This window comes from Monodelphis domestica, chromosome 2 (assembly GCF_027887165.1).
Source record: "Monodelphis domestica isolate mMonDom1 chromosome 2, mMonDom1.pri, whole genome shotgun sequence".
Classification (NCBI taxonomy): Eukaryota; Metazoa; Chordata; class Mammalia; order Didelphimorphia; family Didelphidae; genus Monodelphis; species Monodelphis domestica.
Window position 1 is genome coordinate 16,070,229 of NC_077228.1, and position 20,610 is coordinate 16,090,838.

The following is a 20,610-nucleotide window of genomic DNA, read 5'->3' on the forward strand; positions in this document are numbered from 1 at the left end:
GGAGCTTCAGAGGTCAAGAAGCCTGCCTGCAATGACAGGGCTACTGCTCTTGCAGCTGCTAGGGCTGGCACTGGCTCCCTCTCTCTCCAGGCCCATGCTGGAACGAGAAGCTCGGCCCCTGACCCTCATGTGTTTGCTCCCCAGATGTACCAGCCTGTTTTTCTATCCCAGCGTCTCCGGGTGACTTATTAGTAAGGAGTAGGGGAGGAGGTTAAGGCTACACCGCGAAGGTGAGGAGGGAGCAGAGGGGCAGAGCCGTATAGTCAGTCACACCAGGGCACCCAAAGCCAGCGAACCTCCCAAAGTCAGTGTCAAGGGCGGGCCTCAGGGTGGGACGAGGGGGCCTGGGAGACAAGCGAGGCCCATAGCCTTCCCAGGACCTTATTGCTCTTTGCGGGCTTCGGGGAACCTCTGGTAGCCATTTTCTCAGTTGGTTTTGGTTTTTATCAAGAACGCAAACTAAATACTTGAGAATGATGGGTCCTCCCTGGCTCTCCTACTCTGCTTTGCATCCCTCTAGCCTCCTCCTGCCTAGCTCCCAATCCGTGGGAAGAAAAAGCGCAGGTACCCAAAGCGACCGGGCAGGGGGCATCCGGCGTGCCGCTCCCGCAGTCCCTGCCTCCCCCCTCCCATTCCCCTTTGGCCCCTCTGCGCTCGGCCTGCTGAAGCGGTCAGGCAGGGGCATTCAGGGTTCGCCTTTCGCTGCCCCCGCAGCAGCCGACTGCGTGTCGGGGCCGGGCTTTTGCCGCAGTGTATGTACGCCCGGGCAGCCAAAGGCTAAGGACGGACAAGCAGGCTGGCGTACCCACCAACCCGCCGGGCCAGGGCCAGCCTGCTTGTGCTGTCACTTTAAATCTCCCACCCGCACGCCCCCTCCCCATCCCCGCATGGGCATTCCCCACGTGCGTCTGTGGGTGCGGGCTCGCCGGACCGGGGTAGGCGTGTAGCAATGGGGACGGTGTCGGGGGGGGGGGGACTGCCCTCTATCCCCCTCTCCCGCGGCCCCCCGAACCGCCGCTCCCCCCACCCCCAGCCTCGCTGCAGTCGGAGGAGAACTAAAGCGCGAACAAAGCTCGAGTGCGCGCCAGTCACGTCCCAGGGCGGCAGCAGCCGATGCGGGGCTCCGCTCACTGCCCAGCCACACAAAGGCCGCCGGCCGCTTGCTGGCCACAGGCTGGCTTAGTCAGTGGTCTGCTTTAAGCCCGGAGAAGGCGCACTTTAGGTACAGCCAGGCTAAAGCTCTGCTTGGCCAGGGCGCACGCCTGTGGAGAGGAGCCTGCGGCCACTGCCAGTTCTAGGGGAAGGACGTTCGGGAAAGACATTCGCCGGGAAACGTCTGAAAGTAAGGAAGGCGTGAGACGGCCTCTGCTGTATTATATGTTGTGTGCCAAGAATGCATTGAGGGCCTGGGTTCTTGGTCAAAATGGCTCTGCTCGGTGCAGCGGGGGTGTAGCCCTATTCCGGGAGTCAGGACTACTGGGTTTGCTATCCCAGCTTGGCCACTCAACAGCCGTGTGACCTTGGGCCAGTCACTTCCTCCCTTTTGGGGTGCGGCTTCCTCTGCCTCCCTCAAATGACGGGGTTGGACTGGAGTTGAGCTCTCAGGTCCCACCCAGCTCGATCATGGTGAGGAGCGATGTTCTAGAGTTCTCCTTGGCCCTAGATACACACATATACCCTTCGAGTTCTAAAACTGATGACTTCAGCGCTCGGGTGGCGGTGCACTCAGGAAAGTACCTGCAGGAAGGCTTGTTATTGGTTCGTCCCTGATTTAGTCCGCATGTGACGCTATTTGAGGAGAATCGCACAATCTGATTATCACATGATGGGAGAAGGGGGTGGGAACCTGACTTCCTTAAAGGTAACGGCCAGGATCTGCCAGGAAGAGGCTCTGATGTGTTCTAGGCTGACAGGTTCTGGCCCCTTAGGCGGAGTAAAGACTCAAATGTGATCATTAAAGAGTGGAAGTAAGAAGTGAAGAATCTGAGGGAGGGAACGAAAGAGAAAGCATTCCCATCTTTAGCATCCCCTAAGTGCCAAACATTGTGCTAAGCTTTGGGGAGACAAACACAAACCATGAAAAGTCTGCTTGGAAGGGGTTCACATTTTTTAGGGTGAGAATGGACCAGATTATCAGGCTAATTTCTCAGCTCTCTACTTCCTCTGTGTAGACACTCCCCAAACGGCAGGATCCAGGCTGGGACCGCTGCGGATCCCTTCCTCCACCCTAGACCTGATCAGGCTGGGGGCAGTTTGTTTCTGTTTCTATCAGCTGGCTTTTCTGCTGGTACTCTAAAGCCCAGGTCACTACTCAGCTGGGTGATTAATACCTGACCTCTCGATGTTTTCTAGTTCAGTCAAGAAGAGCCTTGGACGGCCACTAAAAGGGATAGTGGGAGGGAGAGAATTCAGTAGAACTAGGGCTAGTATTTTATCTGGTCTCATCGTGCTCAGCAAGTATGCATGACCTTTTCAGGTGAGATGGAAAGAGACAAATCTTGGAAGAAATTATTCAAGATATTAGGTCCTTTAGAGGAAGCTGCTTTATAGGGGATAGTCTCCTATTTCCTCTCTTTCAGGCCATCCATCCTTCTGCCTCTCTCCAATCCATCCCCTTCTTTAAAGAGCTCAAGGCAAAATAAATATACACTTTGGTTCCAGACCTCTTCTTTGCACTATCTCCCATCTCAAGTCAGGAATTGTTTAAAGAAAAATAAATGGGACTCAAGTCTCGTTTTGTGGATAAATTAAGTGCTGTCCCCTGTCTTCTCCCTTTCCATTAGCTCCTTTGGGCCTCAGTTTCTTCATCTTCTAAATAGAAGTTGGACCAGATGTTCTTTATGGGTCCTTCCATTTGATTCCCCTCCTAGCTCAATAAAAAGAGGAATCTGAGATGGGGCTGAATGAGGTATAATGCCTAAGGAGACACTTCCAGGGTCTATTTTGGCGTTATGGCATGGGGAACTGTCATTTTTACAAAAGTGTAGGGATTAGGCTGCTCCAAATTGAGTTAGGCAGAGAGGCCTTCTTAATGCTAAATACTGGAATCTTGGAAAAGTTAGGTCATTGCCTCACTCTCCTTTTTAAGCCCACACAATTTATTAAAACTTCATTCTCCTCCCTCAGCTAATGCCAGAGGTGTTAGAGGTTCCAGCCTGGTGTGCTCAGGCTGGATTTTTTTCCCCTGCCAGACCAAGGCAGGAGAGAAGGGAAATTAGTGGTCTTCTTGCAGACCAAATATAGAGGGACTTCTGGGTGGCACTAGATTCTGTTGAGGTGCCTTGTCTGACCAAAGTGTCCTGCATGAAGCCTGAAGGCAATTGCCTTGGATCCAAACACTACCAAAAATAAAACATCATCACTTGGTCAATCTAATTAACACAAGTATTAAACAAATCCCAGCTCCTCCCTTCTATACTCTCTGTAGCTGTCCTCCATGGTTATCTCTCCTTATGACCTTCGATGGGTGACTGTATAGAAATAAAAGGCATCCCAAAGAGGGCCTTAGCAAATAGCCAGGGTTACAATCAATCCTCACTCCCTCACTCCCTAATTAATGTGGAAGCAATTGATCCTTCCCCTTTTCCAGCTGATGATTTCCCAAAATTGAAACTTTCTGAAGAAGTCATCAGAATAGAACAGAGACTGTAGCATGGGAAATAAGGAAGTCCCTTATTTTTCTCCTCCTTGCCAAAATTCCCTTTCTAACCTATTCCACACTGTATACCCCGATCTTCCTTAATTTTTTTCCCTAGTGTATCTTTGTGAGGAATATCATGAGACCTCCGGTGGAGAAAGATCTGGAGAATATTTCATTTGTCCCACGGGTAGTCCTCTGATTTTCTCTCAGACTTTCCCAGATCAGGGCACTAAATAATTACACTCACAGGAAACTTTTTTGGTAAGGAAAATACAGTAAGAGAAAGTTCGGCAGCCAGGTGGATTGTTGTTGCCTCCCCCAGTCCTTCCCTCAAATTAACTACCACAGGGACAGTTGGGTGAAGTAGATTCCCTTTCAAGAAAAGAGGCTTAAAAGGGAAGGGTCGGGGAGCTCTGGTCTTGAGAAATTCGTGCTTTAGGCCTGAATGTTATGATGGGGAGGATGCATTCTCCCCATTGAAAGGGAGAACCCAGAAAAAAGTAAGAAGCCGCAAATGGAATATTCCTCCTCTTCCCTTCTGTGCCATTCTCAGAAAAATTCTCTCCTGCAGGCTAAAAGGAGACACTTTTCTTGCTTTCATCTTGAAAGCTGCAAGACTTAATTCTTCTGAATGATCTTTCAGCAAAAGATGATCAGCTATGCAACACAGAAGCTTACGTTAAAAGAAAAGCTTTCTCTAACTTTTTCTCTCAACTTAGTAAGGGCAACCAGTGAAGTGAGAAAATTTTCTCTCCTCCCCTATCCCCTCCTCTTGTCCCCCCCTGCATGTAGGAACCCTGGAAACTTGGCCAAGACTCGGGCTGGATCTAAACATTAATTTGTGATTAAACCAACTCAGCAAACTTCTGGCCAAACTCATTTCCAGGGTGTCTTGTAAAAAGCAGGGAGCAAGTTTGGGTTGGTGTTTTTGTTTTAGAGCATTTCGTGTGTGTGTGCCTGATTATTATGACTCCTATTAATATTTTTAAAGTCTGGCCTTTGGAAAAACCGAAGTGGATCCTCTCCAACCCTTCTCCAGCCCCAAACCCTCACCCAGGGAGCAGCTCGATTCTTTCACTGCAAACAGGCTCCTCCACACACTTCTCAAGTTCGGGCGATTGCAATAAAGCTCCAGGTTTTAAGAAACTTTTCACAGGAGGAGGAGCGAAACTTCCCATCAGTACGTGGAAAAGCAGATCTTCCTTGGAGGTAGGGCCTAGCTGGAGGAGATCAATGATGTTTTAAACGTGTCCCTCTTCATCTAATAACCACGCCACAGTTTTGAACTTCTGAAGCACAAAGCCTGACTCACTGGAGGCCGGCAAAGACTAGGAAAACAACAGACCTCCAGACCTCCAGGGTTGCTGGGAGAAAAGCAAACTTTGCACCACTCAGCAGCTAGACCAGACTTCCCCAGGACCAGTCGCACACTTGCCTGGGGTGGGGAAGCCGAGAATGCCCCTGGTAACCCCCCACTTTGACCCGACTCAACAACCAATCCGGAAAACACAAACAAACCCAAAATCTCTTTCCTCAGTAGCTGGGATGATCTCCTCGGAGCTGGGGAAGGGGTGTGTACATACATGCTCGTGGGTCGGGACCATTCTGGCCTGACACACGGGCTCTGAGAGCAAAGAATCCGGCCACAGCCTGGCCACATCCTCCCGGATGCCTGGATTTGGACGCATCACGGACCTGAATCTTTAGCGCTTTCTCTGTTTATGTTTTGTGTACCGGCCGGTGGGTCGGCAGTAGTTTGCAGTTTCCCAGCCTCAAGGAGGGACGCCCTGGTTTCCTGGGGGCACCCCGGGCAGCTACAAAAGCGGGACAAAAAGTTGGTGGTCCCGGCAGGGAGAAAAGTTTGCAAAGAAAGTTTGCAGAGACCAAGAGAGAAATCTATTTTCGGCTCCACGTGTACCAGAGGTTACTGGGCTGAGATGTGTCCCCGCCGCCGCCGCCGCCCGGGCTTTTGGCAGACTTTGAGCATAGTTTAAAACGTTTGCTCTAGGAAAACAGGGAGTCGTCGTGGCCACCCTTTGGCCCCCTTATATCCCTTCTCCCACCTGGTCACCCTGGCCTCCCGGCGTTCCCTGTCCCCACCCCAAAATTGTGGCGATCTCTGTTAATATTCCTCTCTGGAGATACTGCCAAGGATTTTTTTTTTAAACAGTTCTTATGCCCCTGGACGCAGGTCAGTTACTAAATGTTGCCTCTTATAAATACCCACGTCGAGACTTAGTTCTAGGGGCTCCCTGGAGCAATTGACAGGTTTTCACCTTAAAGAAGTGTGGAAAGGGGGCTGGGAGTCACCTTTTATTTTACGGACGAATTTCGAATCTCCTGTCCTCCTTCCCCGGCACACTCTGATAGTTTCTTGGCATCGAGCAGCTGCATGGATGTAGGAAATACTGATGTACACGGTCTGTTATCTTTGCTTAACATCGGGAAGATTACTTCAATATGCCAATTCCAGTTTGTTTTAGGGAAGAAAGAAAAAAAGAAAGAACAGAGAGAAAAAGAATGACAAAGAGAAACAAAGAATAAGAAAGAAGAGAAGAGAAAAAAGGAAAGAGGAAAATGAGAAAAGGGGGAAAATTAAAAGAGAAGGGAATAAAGAAAGAGAAAAAAGAAAGAAAAGGCAAACTGCACCAAATGAACGACAGGACTAATAAACTCCAGGGCTAACTGCCTTTTCTTTCTGTCCCCACTCAGCTCCTGCCTGAAAGTTCTCCGTTTGTTTATCCACAGACATCCAGAGCTTCGGAACACCCTAACTCCACCAGTCTGCCTGTTTGAATCCAGCTGATCCCACTACCCACAGCTCTGTTCTCCGAGCAAAGAGAGCTTTTGGGAGGATAGAGGAGGAGGTCACACCTTGTCGGTGGTCTGGTGCACTTAAAGCGAGTTAGAACTTTTTCGAGAGGGTTTTTGTGAATAAACCTTTTTGCAAAATCTTTATTTTGGAGCAGTTTAGAAGGAATCTGAAGCTCTAGGCAGTTGGGGACTTATCCGACTGATTCTTTCCCGTACATTAAGGAGTTATATTGGGGCCTTTTGAAAAAAATAATTAGTATTAGTGGGATAATCTCTCTCTCTCTCTCTCTCTCTCTCTCTCTCTCTCTCTCTCTCTCTCTCTCTCTCTCTCTCTCTCTCTCTCTCTCTCTCTCTCTCCTCTCCTCTCCTACCACCTTGCCTCTTCTTTTTTTCTTTCTCCCTTTCTCCCCATTCAGAAGTGGGGATGGGCTTGGGGAATCACCCCATCTTGACTATTAGGCTTTCAAAAATTGGCAGTGGATGTAGGTAGAGCTGAGGTTGAAATAAATGGAGTTGGGACAACCCGCGCCCAGCGCTTCCTTCCTCAGCAGCTGTTCCCACCAGTTTGCTCGCTGGAAACCTTAACAAAACTGCCTCTTGAAATGGACAAAAAGCTTTCATTCCAAGTGTTTTGTTTTTGTTTTTCAAAGAAAACACCCTGAACTTTGCAACAAGCTTTGCCTCTAAAGGATGAACTTTGGGACGTTTTGTTGCCTTTAGGGACCAGGGAAAACTTGAACTTCAGCGGCTTTTATTTATTTATTCGGCTGGAGTTCTCTTTAACCGGTATCAGTCAGTTTCATAGGTGACACTTTCAGCCTCTCTAAAGATGCAAATGAAAATGTTCTGGATCAGGTTCCCGAATTTGGGGAGGTGAAGCAAGGAGCAGTATGTAAGAGATTATCTCTAAAGGAAGAATTCTGTAGTCAGTTCTTTCTTTAAGTACTTGCAGCTTTTAGAAGCAAGCTGAGAACCCATCTTGCTTGAAAGCACAAAGGATGCTTTTAAGCAAAGACTGCAATGATTTACCCATTTCTTTTACCTCCCTATGGGAATGTTGAAGGACGATTTTTATTAATGACAATAGAATGAAAACCTCTGGTTACTTGGTCTTTCCAACCCCTGATGAGTTGCTCCTTTTACAATGAGAGAAACTGAATGGTAGTCTTCCTAGACAGAGGTTGTCCACCCTGGCTTCCTTGTGGGGAACTCACATTTTCCTTAATTCCCAAGCTGGGCACACGCATATACCTGGAACCCCAGGCCAAAAAGGACTGCTGAAATTTCTGCAGCAGGGCCCACTATTAAAGGAGTTACCTTAGGAAATCCAAACAACTCCTTCTCTGTTTATTCCCCCCACCCCCACCCCAGCAAAAATCTTGCCCCCTTCAGCTTCTCTGAATCTGGAGTAATAGAATGTAAAATAAACCAGTTTCTTTCTTCTTATCCTCTATTTCCCCAAGCCTTCCTCAATCTATAATTCACTTTATCTCTGATACTATAAAAAACATATTCATAAAATAAAGTAGAAAAAGCACTTTGTAAAACTTAAAGCATTGTATGTTCTCTATTATATATGTATATCACACACACATACACACACACATATATATTTATATATATTTTTTTTATATATATATATATATGGAATACTCTTCTATTAATGCAGATCAGTGCCTATTCTAGAAGCAGAGAGTGGAGAGTGACTTGTCCAGGGTCATTCTGCCAGAGTGTGTCATAGAGGGGACTTGAAAGCAACACAGGTCATCATCCTATGGCTCTGAGTGCCACTGATACACTCCCTCTTGGACTCTTCCCAGTCATGGCTGGTTGTGATACCAGATGAAAGTGATCTTCAGGTGTGTCTATCCCAGAATTGCAGTTGTTTTCTTATTGTGGGTCCTAAGATTGTGCCTGGGGAGCCTGAGCCTGAGTCCCTACTTGGTTCCAGAAGAGTGGGGGGACATGAAATAGGGGCTCAGGCAAGGACTGCAGCTTACCTGCTCTCCCAATAAAGGCCTCTTCTTATCTCCAACCTTGGCAGTCCCTTCCCTCCTCAACATCCTACTCTTGAACTAACCAAAGGGAAATTTGGTGTCCAACTAGTCTAACCTTGAGTCTTCTTTAGATCTGACAGGCACTAGTATGCAGCAGAAACAATGTGGGGTTTGTGGTTTTTGCTCTGATACAAGCTCATGAGATCGTGGCTACCCTTCTCTGGGTCTCAGTTTTCTCATATGTTCAATGGGACTCAATACCAGTAGTAGCCACCTCCCAGGACTGTGTTAAGACTCAAATTAAAGGATGTTTCTAAAGAGTTTTGCAAACCTTCCATGTGAATGAATGCAAAAGTATTTACTCTTCTCACGGCACTGTATGAGACACTGGAAATGCAGTTACAAAAATAAGCGAGGGTTTGTTCTTTCCATCAAGAAACTTACCATCTAATAGAGGAAACAACTCTTAGAGCTGTGTGACCCTGGGCAGATCACTTAACTTATGTCTGCCTCACCATCTTCCCTTGTAAAATGGAGAAAATAATAGCACCTACCTCCCAGGGTTGTTGTGAGGACCAAATGCATAAAATGAGTTGCTAATCTTAAAGCTAGATAAATAGTAGCTATATAGGAGGTTGATCACCTGGGAGGCTTGCTTTGGACAGTCATGTCAATGGCAGCTTTGGGTATGTTATCAATCCACTAATTTAATAATTGAGAATCTCTAGTAATTAGAAGGCTCTTCCTTACGTTTGCCTCATAGCTTTAGAGGTCATAGACTATGTAGAGGCAGCTTGCTTAGTCCTACTCCTTTTTACAGGTGAGAAAACCGGGGGACAGAGCGGTTAAGAGACTTGCCCAGAGCTGCACAGGCTAAATCGTTGGTAGAGCTACCATTTGAAGCAAGTCCTCAGACACCTAGAGCAGCCTCCTTCATCCCCATCTGCCCAGAATGTTCTTATCCCTCCTAAAACGTATATTCTACTTTGCTCCCTCCAGGTGCTGCCAACCAGGGCGTGGAGGGTAGGGAGGACCCAGACAGAATTGATCCCTCTAATGGTCTCTCCAGTTGCTTGGGATCCTTGATTAAAAGTCTGAAGGGGAGGAAGGAAGGACGGACCAAGTTAACCAAGCTGAATAGAGAGCGCATGTCTCCGCCATCCCTGGAGCCCCAGGCTGGTCTTGCTACAGTAAATGAGCCAGGGCGCCACCTACAGGCAGATATCAGGTAGCATCCCAGAGAGAGGCACCTCTTTTCTTTGCCTTAGGGGCTGGGTTTCGGAACTGGACTGGTGCCCGGTGGTTTTCCCTAAGCCTGTGGCTTCTGTTTCTGCCTGGAGAACAGGGCCTGATGGCTGCAGCTGGGGTCTTGAGGTTGAGGGGGAAGTGTGCATGTGCATGTGTGCATGTGTGTGTCTGTGTGTGAGGGAGAGAGAGAGAGAGAGGGAGGAGGGAGGGGGAGACAGAGAGGGAAAGAGGGAGGGGGAGACAGAGAAGGAGGGGGAGAGACATGGAGGGAGGGGGAGACAGAGAGGGAGAGAGAGGAGGGAGGGGGAGACAGAGAGAGAGGAGGGAGGGGGAGACAGAGAGGGAAAGAGGGAGGGGGAGACAGAGAAGGAAGGGGAGAGACAGGAAGGGAGGGGGAGACAGAGAGGGAGAGAGAGAAGGGAGGGGGAGACAGAGAAAGAAGAGGGAGGGGGAGACAGAGAGGGAGAGAGGGAAGGGGAGACAGAGGGAGAGGAGGGAGGGGGAGACAGAGAGAGAGGAGGGAGGGGGAGACAGAGAGGGAGAGAGGGAGGGAGAGGGGGGGTGGAGAGAGAGATGGGGTTGAGCAAGTAGAGCCAGTAGGCTGTTTGCTACACCTGGATTTGGAGCCAAGGGATATAGGTGAAAATCCCAGTTCTTCTACTTTTTACTCCATGTCCCTGAACAAATTGCTTAACCCTCTCTGGGTCTGTTTTCTCATCTGTAATGAAGGGAATCCGACCACATGACTTCTCAAGTCCTTTCTTCCTCTAGTTCTTATGACTGAATGGGATTTTGGTTGACAAGATTTTGCTTCTGAAAATATTAGCTGGGCCTTTAAATAGAACCTACTCTGGTTTGGGAGTTAGAAAGCCTTGGATTGTGCTGGCAATAATTATAATAGCAGTGATAGCTGCCATTTATATATGGTCTTGGAAAGCAATTAGGAATTTGCTTTAAGGTTTGCCAAGCACTTTATATCCATAATCTCCTTTGAGCCTTACAATGCAGTGAGGGAGGCACTGTAGGGATTATTTCCATTTTACCAGTGAGGAAACTGAGGCTGAGAGGTTAGGTAAATTGTGATGTTCTCTGTCTACTACAACTTGCTGGGATACATTAGCTAAGCCTCTATATCTTGCACATAGTAGGGACTTTCATAAATACTTATTAACCCCTCAGATGTTCAATTTCCCTTTCTATAAAATGTGGATCATATTCATTCTTATGTACCAGGCAGAGTTGATACGAGAATATTCATCATTTGCCAAGCCCTGTTCATTCTAGAACCATTTCTCTCATATGCTTCCCCTTCTCTGTATACCCAAAGCCACTTACCTAGTTCTGACCCTCATCACCTTGCAAGAGTACAACATTCCAAACTCTTGCTTCCAAACTTTTCCCTTCCCAACAAGGCTCCCCATAGCTGTAAAAATAATCTTCCTGAAGCTTTGACCATAGAAGTACCCTACTTTATAACATTCAATGGCTCACTATTACCTCTATGAGATCACACAAACTGTGGTGTTAGCCAGTGTTCCCAGACTAATCTGTTATCTCTCCCCTTCATACCATCAGATTGGTCTACTTGCTGTCCCTCATTCCCTCCTCCCTGATGCTTCTCTGAATCCTTAGCTTCTTCCTTAAGTGTTCAAGTCAACTGCCTCTTCCTATAGGAACCCTTTCCTCATTCCTCTAATTGTTAATATTCTCACCCCTTAAATTATATTGTTTTTTTTGTTGTTGTTTATTTGTTGTATCCCCTAGTAGAACCCAAGCTCTGTTTAGGCAGGAGCATTTATTTTTGCCTTTGTTTCCCCAGCACTTAGCCCAATATCTTGCACACAGTAGGTGCTTAGTGAAAGCTCAATGAATTGGACTGAATAAGGCTTGGGTTCTTGAGCTGGGGTCTATAGGTTCATGGGCAGATCTGGGGGTCCCCGAATTTGGATAGGAAAAAAAATTACCTGTTTATTTTCAACTAACCAAATTGCATGTTTATTTTTACTAACCTTAGCTGAAATTGAGCCTGTTCTTCCTTTATGAAAATAGACAACAAACCAGTATTCTGAGGAATCTATAAGATTCATCAGAGATGTCAAAGGGATCACACACACACACACACACAGATACCCATAGACACACATAGATATTATGTTAAGAACTCCAAGAATAAAATAATAGTAATAAATTTAGTAATAAAAGAGGCAATAATCTGCTCAGATATTTAAAAGGGTCAGTCAAAGCAACCACCAGTGGAGATCTGCCATTTGCTGCCTTAGAAAGCTGATTGATATTTCTAGGGGGTAAAATGACTTTCCCAGAGTCATACAACTAGTATATATAAGAGAGAGATTTTGAACTAGCCCTGAGGCTGATCCTTTGCTTATGTCCCACTTCCTGTTAGCTCTATTACTATAAAATCTTACCTGCCACCTTCCCCCTTACTTTCATCACTGTCGATTTTAGTTTGACAATACTCTAGACAGAAAGGTGTGAGAGGGTATTAAAATCTGGGCTCAGTAAGGAGGGACCTAGGGATCCCTAATGGGTAAAGAGGAAAGTATTCTATCAAAAGTAAGTTTATTACTGTCATCAGCCACAGGACAATTCTATTTAATATTTAACAATTGGCTCTCTTTAAAAAAACACTTTTATCTGACCTCAGACACTTCCTAGTTGTGTGACCCTGGGCAAGTCACTTGACCCCCATTGCCTAGCCCTTACCATTCTTCTGCCTTGGAGCCAATACACAGTATTGACTCTAAGACGGAAGGTAAGGGTTAAAAATTTTTTTAAAAGCACTTTTAAATGTAGCTTGTATTGTGCTGATTTCCCCCATCACTTTCTTAAGTCAAGCATTCAACAAAAGAGCAAATGAGGCTCTCCCTGTTTTATAGCTGTGCCAGTATCTGGGTGATAAATGCTCCCACTGAAAATTTAACAATGGGCTCTCTAGCTTGAACTGGCTCCAAGGCATCCCTGGCTGTAGGTGACTCTCAGATGTTTTTCAGTCTTGTAGAATGACAAACTAGAAAATTGCTCTTAAGGCCCTCCGTCTACTAGCTCCTCTTAGCTGCTTTCTGTTTCCCTCATATTAGGAATCAGGAATATGAAGAAACCTGGAAAGACCTTTATGAAATAGCACAAGAGGAACCAAGCAGAGTCAGAAGAACAGAGCGTATACTCCCTTTCACTGTGGAGACAGAGAAGTGAATGAGAATGAAGGGACAAGCAAAGAATGTTGAGGATGCTTTAAGAGAAGGGGCTTCCTCACACTGGGGGTGTCATGGACTCTTCTGGCCATCGGTGTACCCTATAGACCTGTCCTCAGAATCATATTTTTAGTTGCATTAAATAAAATACATAGGATCCCAAAGGAAACCCATAGGTGACATATTATCATATGTTCTATATGCATGTAATATAGAATAATGTATAAAAATAAATAGTAACTAAAATAATAACCACCAGGGGTTTGGGTAGAATATAGCGGTTCCTTTATTAAGCTTAGGTGGCAGAGTGGATAGAATGATGGGTTTGTGTTCAGAAAGACCCAAGTTTGAACCCTACCTCAGACATTTCCTACCTTTGTGACAATAGGCAAGTCATTGAAACTCAGCCTCAGTTTCTTCATCCATAAAATGGGAATAATAACATCTTCCTCATAGGGATGGTGTCAGGATCAAATGAGATGATATATGTAAAGCAGAAGAACTTAAAGCTTAGAACAAAACAAAACTTAAATCCTTCAGCCACAGGGCTGATTCCAGCCCTTCTCTTGCTTAGGAAGCCAAACTGAAGAGTAAATAAGACAGTGTTGTATAGTGGGTAGAGACCCAGTTTTAAGCCCTGGCTGCATGACCCTGGATAATTCATTTATCCCATTAGTTCCTTATGTCAAACTATATTGGCAGAGAGAATTTCTTCACTCCAGAATCCTTTAGACCAATGAGATCACCAATGATTCCTAGCTCTCTGATGGCCATCAGTGATGACTTCTTTGGCTACAGATACACTGTCTCCTAAGATAGAGAGAGATTTCAATATGTGGGTGTATTCACACCCGTGGGACCATGTTTCCTCAAAGCACAAAAGTGTTGTGGCACTAGCTGGTTCTTGTGATTTTCTTGATGGGCTCAGGAGGTCAGAGAAGTGCCTACATTAGTAGTTTGGTCATGCGCAGGGCGCAGCAAACATGGCACGTGCCATGACTCCTGTCTCCTCTCCATCCCCAGCATCAGGTTACCCTCCCTCTTAGAAAGCACTGCGGAGTCCTACTGACACGGGTCTAGGCTCAAGGATGCTTAGTAAGAAGAGGAATGGGAATTGGTGGAACCCATTTCAGTGATGACCTTCTGTACAGTGATGGCGTTTCCATCCCAAAGCCGTCATCGCATTCTGGCAGATGACCCACGATGCTTTGTGGATTGGGATCATAAAAGTCAAACTGGAGGAATAATTTGACTTCGTAAATATGTTTCTCAGGTCCTGAGCCATGTGAAGACGGTGCCATGCTGGCCATTTTGGTTTTTGTCTTTGAGCAGAATTCTCCAACTCACAGGATTTACTGCTGGAATCATTGTGCCTGTTCCAAAGTGCTTTTCTTATAACAGCAAGCCAATCAGTCAGTCCAGAAGCCTTTTTAGAGTACTTGCTATGAGCCAGGCACTGTGCTAAGCATCAGGGATACAGAGAGCTACAAAGGCTCTGGCCCTCCCTTCAGAGAGCTTACAGTTTAATGGGAAGTGAGAAGAGACCATGGAAATGATTATGTAGGAACTCACAAGATAGCCAGCATTGGAATTATTGTCCCCATTGGCAGTGAAGCACAGTGGCTTTGGAGGAGGACCTATGTTCAAATGCTATCTCTCAACCTTGCTGCCCTGGTCTCCTTAGGTGAATCAGCTAGCCTCCTTGGCCTCAGTTTTCTTATCTGTAAGATAGAGGAAGATGGGCTAGATGGCTTACGATGTCATAATGATGTCATTGCTTTAAGCTCTAAATCTGTGATCCTAGACAAGCTTCCTGTAAGGAATGTTCTCTCCCAGCACAGATCAGCATCTGCTGGGCAATTTATAGTCTTAGACCATTGCTTGACGTTATTGACGTCTTAAGCCAATTGACCAGCATGCACAGGGTTACCCATCCCAGCTATGTTTGAAGGTAGGATTTGAAGGAAGGTGTTCTGACTCTGAGGCCAGTCTGATCACTACCCAAACCTGCCTTAATTTTATAGATGAGAAAACTGAGGCTTAGAGAGATTAAATGATGTCCCTGACGTGACAAATCAACCATTCACAGAATCAAAATTCGAACCCAGATCTCTTGACTCTAAGCTTTGTATTTGTTCTATTAGACAATCACCCACTTGGAGGGGCCTTAGAGATCATCTAATCCAACTCTCTCTGAAAAGGCAATTGTGGCTCAGTGGTTAACACTACCCTCCTATCTCACTCTTTATCTTAAGAGAAGCTTCCATTTCCAACTTACTTCTCCAAAACACAAAACTCGATAATGTTAAAAGACCCAGAAGCTTGGAGGGGAAAAGACATAGGACTGGGGGGGGGGTCTTAACCTTTTTGTGTGGGTCTTATTCTTCTCTGACAGGCTAGTAGAGCCTCTGGACCCCTTCTCAGAATAATGATTAATTGCCTCTGTTCGTAAGTGAAAGAAATAATACATTTCAGTCATAAGTGAATGAAAATAAAGAGAAAATAAATTAAAAATTTTTCCATTTTAAATATTTATTTCTATTTAAAATAAAATTAATTTTTCCCTATCCAAATTCACAGACGCTTTGAGATCTATGGAAAAGACCTGAGTCTTTTGTCTTCCTATATATGCCCGGCACTCAAATCCACTGTCTGGTGCAGAATAACTGCTTCATAAATGTTTATTGACTGACTGTCACCAGTTAAGAACCCTTGCTCTGCTTCATTTAATGAATGTCTATTTTCTTACAAGCACCTACTATGTGCAAGGCATTCAACTTAAGAGCTTGATACAAACACAAAAGGAAAAATAGTTCCTGTCTTCCAGGAGTTTATTAGTTGATTAGAATAGTTCATTCTACTGGGGAAGAGAAGTACATTCATAATCCTAAATAATCCTAAATCCATGATAAAGAAGTACAAGATGATTTGAGGAGGGATGCCAAGGGATGTGGAAAGGCTTCCTGTAGGAGATGGTACCCACATTGCTTGTGTGATGAAGGGGAGTCTTGAATTCCATTTTAGTTCCAGCTTCAGCTGGTCATGTGATTTCTAGTTCAATATTCTCCAAAACAAAAGTTCCTGATAACAGAAACAAATACTTGGAGCTTTGCTATTGAGGGGATTGACCTTTGTTGTAGGAATGTTCAGTCTTAGGAAGAGCTCAGTAATTGGGGAGGTATTGTAAGACTGCAGTTTAGAAGGTGCCAGTAATAAAATCCAACATTTCTGGAATGTCTACTACATGTTAAGTAGTTTCAGACTCTTCCCAACCCCTGTTGGGATTTCCTTGTCAAAGATACTGGAGGGGTTTCCTGTTTCCTTCTCCAGCAGACAGAGCAAAGTGACTGGCCCAGGGTTACCCAGCTACTAGTAAGTATCTGAGGCCAGATTTGAACTCAGGAAGATGATCTATCTGATTCTAAGTCCAATGCTCTAACCATTGGACAACCTAGCTGGATAGGATATGGAAGAGAGAAGGTCCTCCAAGGTCCATTGGAAGATAGAAGGTCCTCCATGGTCCATTGGAAGATAGAAGGTCCTCCATAGTCCATTAGAAGAGAGCAGGTCCTCCATGGTCCATTGGAAGATAGAAGGTCCTCCACGGTCCATTAGAAGAGAGAAGGTCCTCCATGGTCCATTGGGAGATAGAAGGTCCCCCATGGTCCATTGGAAGATAGAAGGTCCTCCATGGTCCATTGGAAGATAGAAGGTCCTCCATAGTCCATTAGAAGAGAGAAGGTCCTCCATGGTCCATTGGAAGATAGAAGGTCCTCCATGGTCCATTGGGAGATAGAAGGTCCCCCATGGTCCATTGGAAGATAGAAGGTCCTCCATGGTCCATTGGAAGATAGAAGGTCCTCCACGGTCCATTAGAAGAGAGAAGGTCCTCCATGGTCCATTGGAAGATAGAAGGTCCTCCATGGTCCATTGGGAGATAGAAGGTCCTCCATGGTCCACTGGATCATGAAGAATTGGACATGAATGAACGACTGAGTGACTGAGCAACAGGGATTCTAGTAGGTTTCTCTGCTTATTGATATGAACAGATCATGTGGTCATAGAACTAAGCTCAGTTCAAATCCAGGAGTTTCTTCCCAAGCTCAGCTAAAGCTACCACCTCCTTCTCCATGAGGCCCTTCCTGACCCTGTTGGAAGCCAGGGTTTCCCCCTTCCCCCTGAACTCCTATTTCTGTTGTATGTACTTGCATATTATATTCTCCCTAAGCTCTCTGAGGGCAGGCCCTATGCTCTTTTTGGCTTTGCATCCCCAGTACTGACGGAATTCAAGTCTAGAAATATTTATTAAGTCCCTACTATGTGTAAGGGAAATAGGGGTGGTAAGTGGATAGAAGGCTGGTTTTAGGGTCTGAAGGGGTTTGAGTTCTCCCTCTTATACCATGGTTACTGTGTGACCCTGGACAAGTCACTTAACCTCTTCATGGCTCAGGAAATTTTAAGTGACAGACCAGTGGCCAAGTTGGCTAGTCGCATCAGGTGGAAGTTCTTCACAATGGTGAAATCATGAATCTCACCCCTTTGTTAGGGATATAAATGATGAATGAAATAATGCATGAACAACACATGCTTATTAAGCAGTTCCTATGTTCCAGGAACTGTGCTAAGTAGGAATTTATATGCATTTAATAAAGCACCTATTATGTGCCAATTCCTGGGTTAGGTGCTTTACAAATATCTTATTTGGTCCTCACGGTAACCCTGTGAAGTAGGTGCCATCATTTTCCCCATTTTATAACTGAGGAAACTGAGTCCAATAGAGGTTACATGATTTGTCCTGGGCCACACAGCTAATAAGTGTCTGAGGTAGGATTTGAACTCAGGTCCTCCAAACTTCAGTCCAATCCATCTAGCTGCCCAGGAATATAAATGCAAACAGATACAGTCCCTGGTTCAAGGAACTTACCTTCAGGTTGGGAAAGACAAGACATAGAAGGGGAGTGCTGTGAGCACCCATCAAGAAGTGTTTTGGTGCTAATTTGATTTGAGGCTGATTTGGAAGAGAGTGGGACAGGGGGAGGGAGGATGGGCACTCGGGCACAGCATGGCATGAAGGTGGCGAGGGATAGGAGAGGTGGCACCAGGTCTGGTCTACATATGGCAAATGGTCTCTGATTAGAAGCCTGGGGTCCCTAGAGTAGGCATTTGGTTGAAGGCTCCGGAAGGTGGTTCAGGGCCATACCATAGAGCTTATGCTCAAGGAGTTTACAATTTAATGGGGGGGGGGGGAGAAAAATACACACGTTGCCATGACAGAAGAAAGGAAGAGACCACCATGAAGGAGAGGACCAATGGAATGAGGCGGACCTCCCTTTCAGCTGTCTGGGGCTGAGGAGGAACAGAAGAATTAGCTTCTGAATTCCTAGTCAGCCCCTTCTTCATTACCTGGTGCTCTGGGAGGAGCCCCCCCCCCCCCACTATAGAGGCGATGACCCAGCTAGCTCTTTGATGGCCCTGCCCCGCGCTCTCCTCCCCCCTTACTCAATTCCATGCTGTCTCTTTTCAGTTTGACAAGAATTGTAGTTGGTCCATCCTTCTGTCACCTGCACCTCCTCTGCTTGGAAATCTCCTAAATTCCTCAAGTCCTGGGCAAGAGAGTATTGGGCAGTTGGGAGGGTCCGGCCAATGGCTTCCTTTCTCAGGTCACCTTCCTTCAACCGCTGGCTCGACCCACCCCAGCAGTCATTCAAGGAGGGCTTGCCCAGTGTCAGGCATCACCTGCCCACAGCTGGTGTGGCAAAGAGGATTTGGAATCAAGAAGACCTCAGCTGGAATCCATTCCTTAGCTGGGTCCTCTTGGGCAAGTCACTTAACTTTTGAAAATTGGAAGTTTCCTCCTCTTTACAATGGGGATGATAGGCTTGTGAGGCTTCAAATGAATATTTGAAAAACGTCAAACTTGTAGAAGAGGATGATTCTAGAAGCAGCCCGTTTGCTGCCAAAAGAAAAGACAACTTGGAGGACCTGGGTTCAAATCCCTTCTCTGACACCTAATCAGCTATAGGATACGAGGTTACTTAACTTCAACCAGCCTTAGTTTTCTTATCTATAAAATGGGAATGATAATAAGGACAGACAGCTGGTGGTGCAATAGATAGAGTGCCAGATTTGGAATCAGGAAGACTAGAATTCCAATCTAGACTTATATGTTTACTAACTCTGTGACCTTGGGCAAGTCACTTAACCTCAGTCTGCCTCAGTTTCCTCAACTATAAAATGGGGATAATAATAGCTCCCATGTCATAGGGTTGTTGTTGGATCAGATGAGATAATGTTTGGGAAGTGCCTGACACACAGTAGGCCTAGAATAAATTCTTATTTCCCTTCCTTGTCCCATACTTCATAGGGTCGTTGTGAGGACCAGATGAAGTAATGTCTGTAAGAAATGTTGCATTACACTAAAGTGCTGTTTAAATGTCAGCTATTAGCGTTAACTATAATCTAAACAGTACCCATGTAAACATCTGGAGAGCTCAGTGATTTCTTCTTAGTCTTAGAAAACTTTTTTTACAGTATTCCAGGGTTTAGTAGCTCATGGTAGACCTCACATCTAAGCCCTGCAGTCCCAGGAACCTTTGCATGGCCCTTTAATTACCTATTATCTGCATTGTTATACACAAGTGAGACACTCCAAACAAACTCCAGCCTCGGACATCTGGAGGAGGCCCTGGAATGTGGGCAACCCCCCAAGACAGCTGGAGGCCAAAGGGCAGTTCTGAGCAATCCCCAGCTCAGGCAGAAGCGGGGCTTATTACAGAGGGCTGAGCTCCCGAGCAGGGGAGCCAAAGCTTTTAGCAGCGACCTCTGGCAGGGGCTCGAAAAACCCAGATGAGGAGTTATTGGCCTAGGTGGACCCATCCGAGGGCTCACTGCTCAGTGATTCAATTACTGGGAGCTAGGGGTGGAAAAGTCAATGTTTTGGAAGCATCTGGGACTTGCTGGAGCTTTCTGGTTAGCTTTTCACACCTGAGAACCCCAGGCCAGGCTTCTGTTGCAGAGAGAGGCTCGAGGTGATGGGACTGACCCCAATTAAGCATGTTTGCCATAACCACAGCTTCCTCTGAGAAGTCCCTAGAGGTGGCTGCTAAGAACTCTGGAATTCCCTGGGCTGATTAGCCAAGCAGCTGAAATCAGCCCCTGTCCATAGGATGGTGTTCAAACTCCCCAGCTTGGCCTTCAAGGCTCTCTTCGAGCTGCCCTTTCCTTTACTCCCCAGTCTGATCTCTCTTGAAGTCAGTCCATCTCTCCACATTCCCCAAAGTAGGCCTTATACACTCCTGGCTCCTAGTCTTAGCTAATGCTATTCTTCCACTGCCCCCACGTCCTTCCTTCTAGCCCAACTAGGCGTCAACTGGAAGGGACCCAAAAGGTCATCCACTCCACGCCTAGTCTCACTGGAGGTGAAAGGGTTAATGTTTTGTCCAAGGATGGGGACTGAGTAAGCTGGAGAGCTCTGATTTGAACCTGGCTTTTCTAGTGCCAAAATCCATAGCTCTTACTATGGTACCCTTCTGGCCTTTGGGCTCCCTTGTTCAACTTCTCCATCCTTTCCTATCCTATCTTCTCTCCTCTCCAACTCTGCCCTCTCTGCTCCTGTCTTGGCCTTTCCTGGCCTTCCTTGTCCTCTCTTCTCCCTTCCTTCTTGCTTCTCTCTCTCTCTCTCTCTCTCTCTCTCTCTCTC

The 20,610-nt window shown here is 46.1% G+C and overlaps 1 long non-coding RNA gene across 1 annotated transcript; it reads left to right on the forward strand.

Moving 5' to 3' along the window:
• The first annotated feature begins 350 nt into the window (after positions 1-350).
• On the forward strand, positions 351-13,159 carry LOC103102575 (uncharacterized). The gene is made up of 2 exons (XR_461107.2): positions 351-1,342; positions 12,798-13,159. It is a non-coding gene; the product is annotated as an uncharacterized LOC103102575 (long non-coding RNA).
• The last annotated feature ends 7,451 nt before the right edge of the window (positions 13,160-20,610 follow it).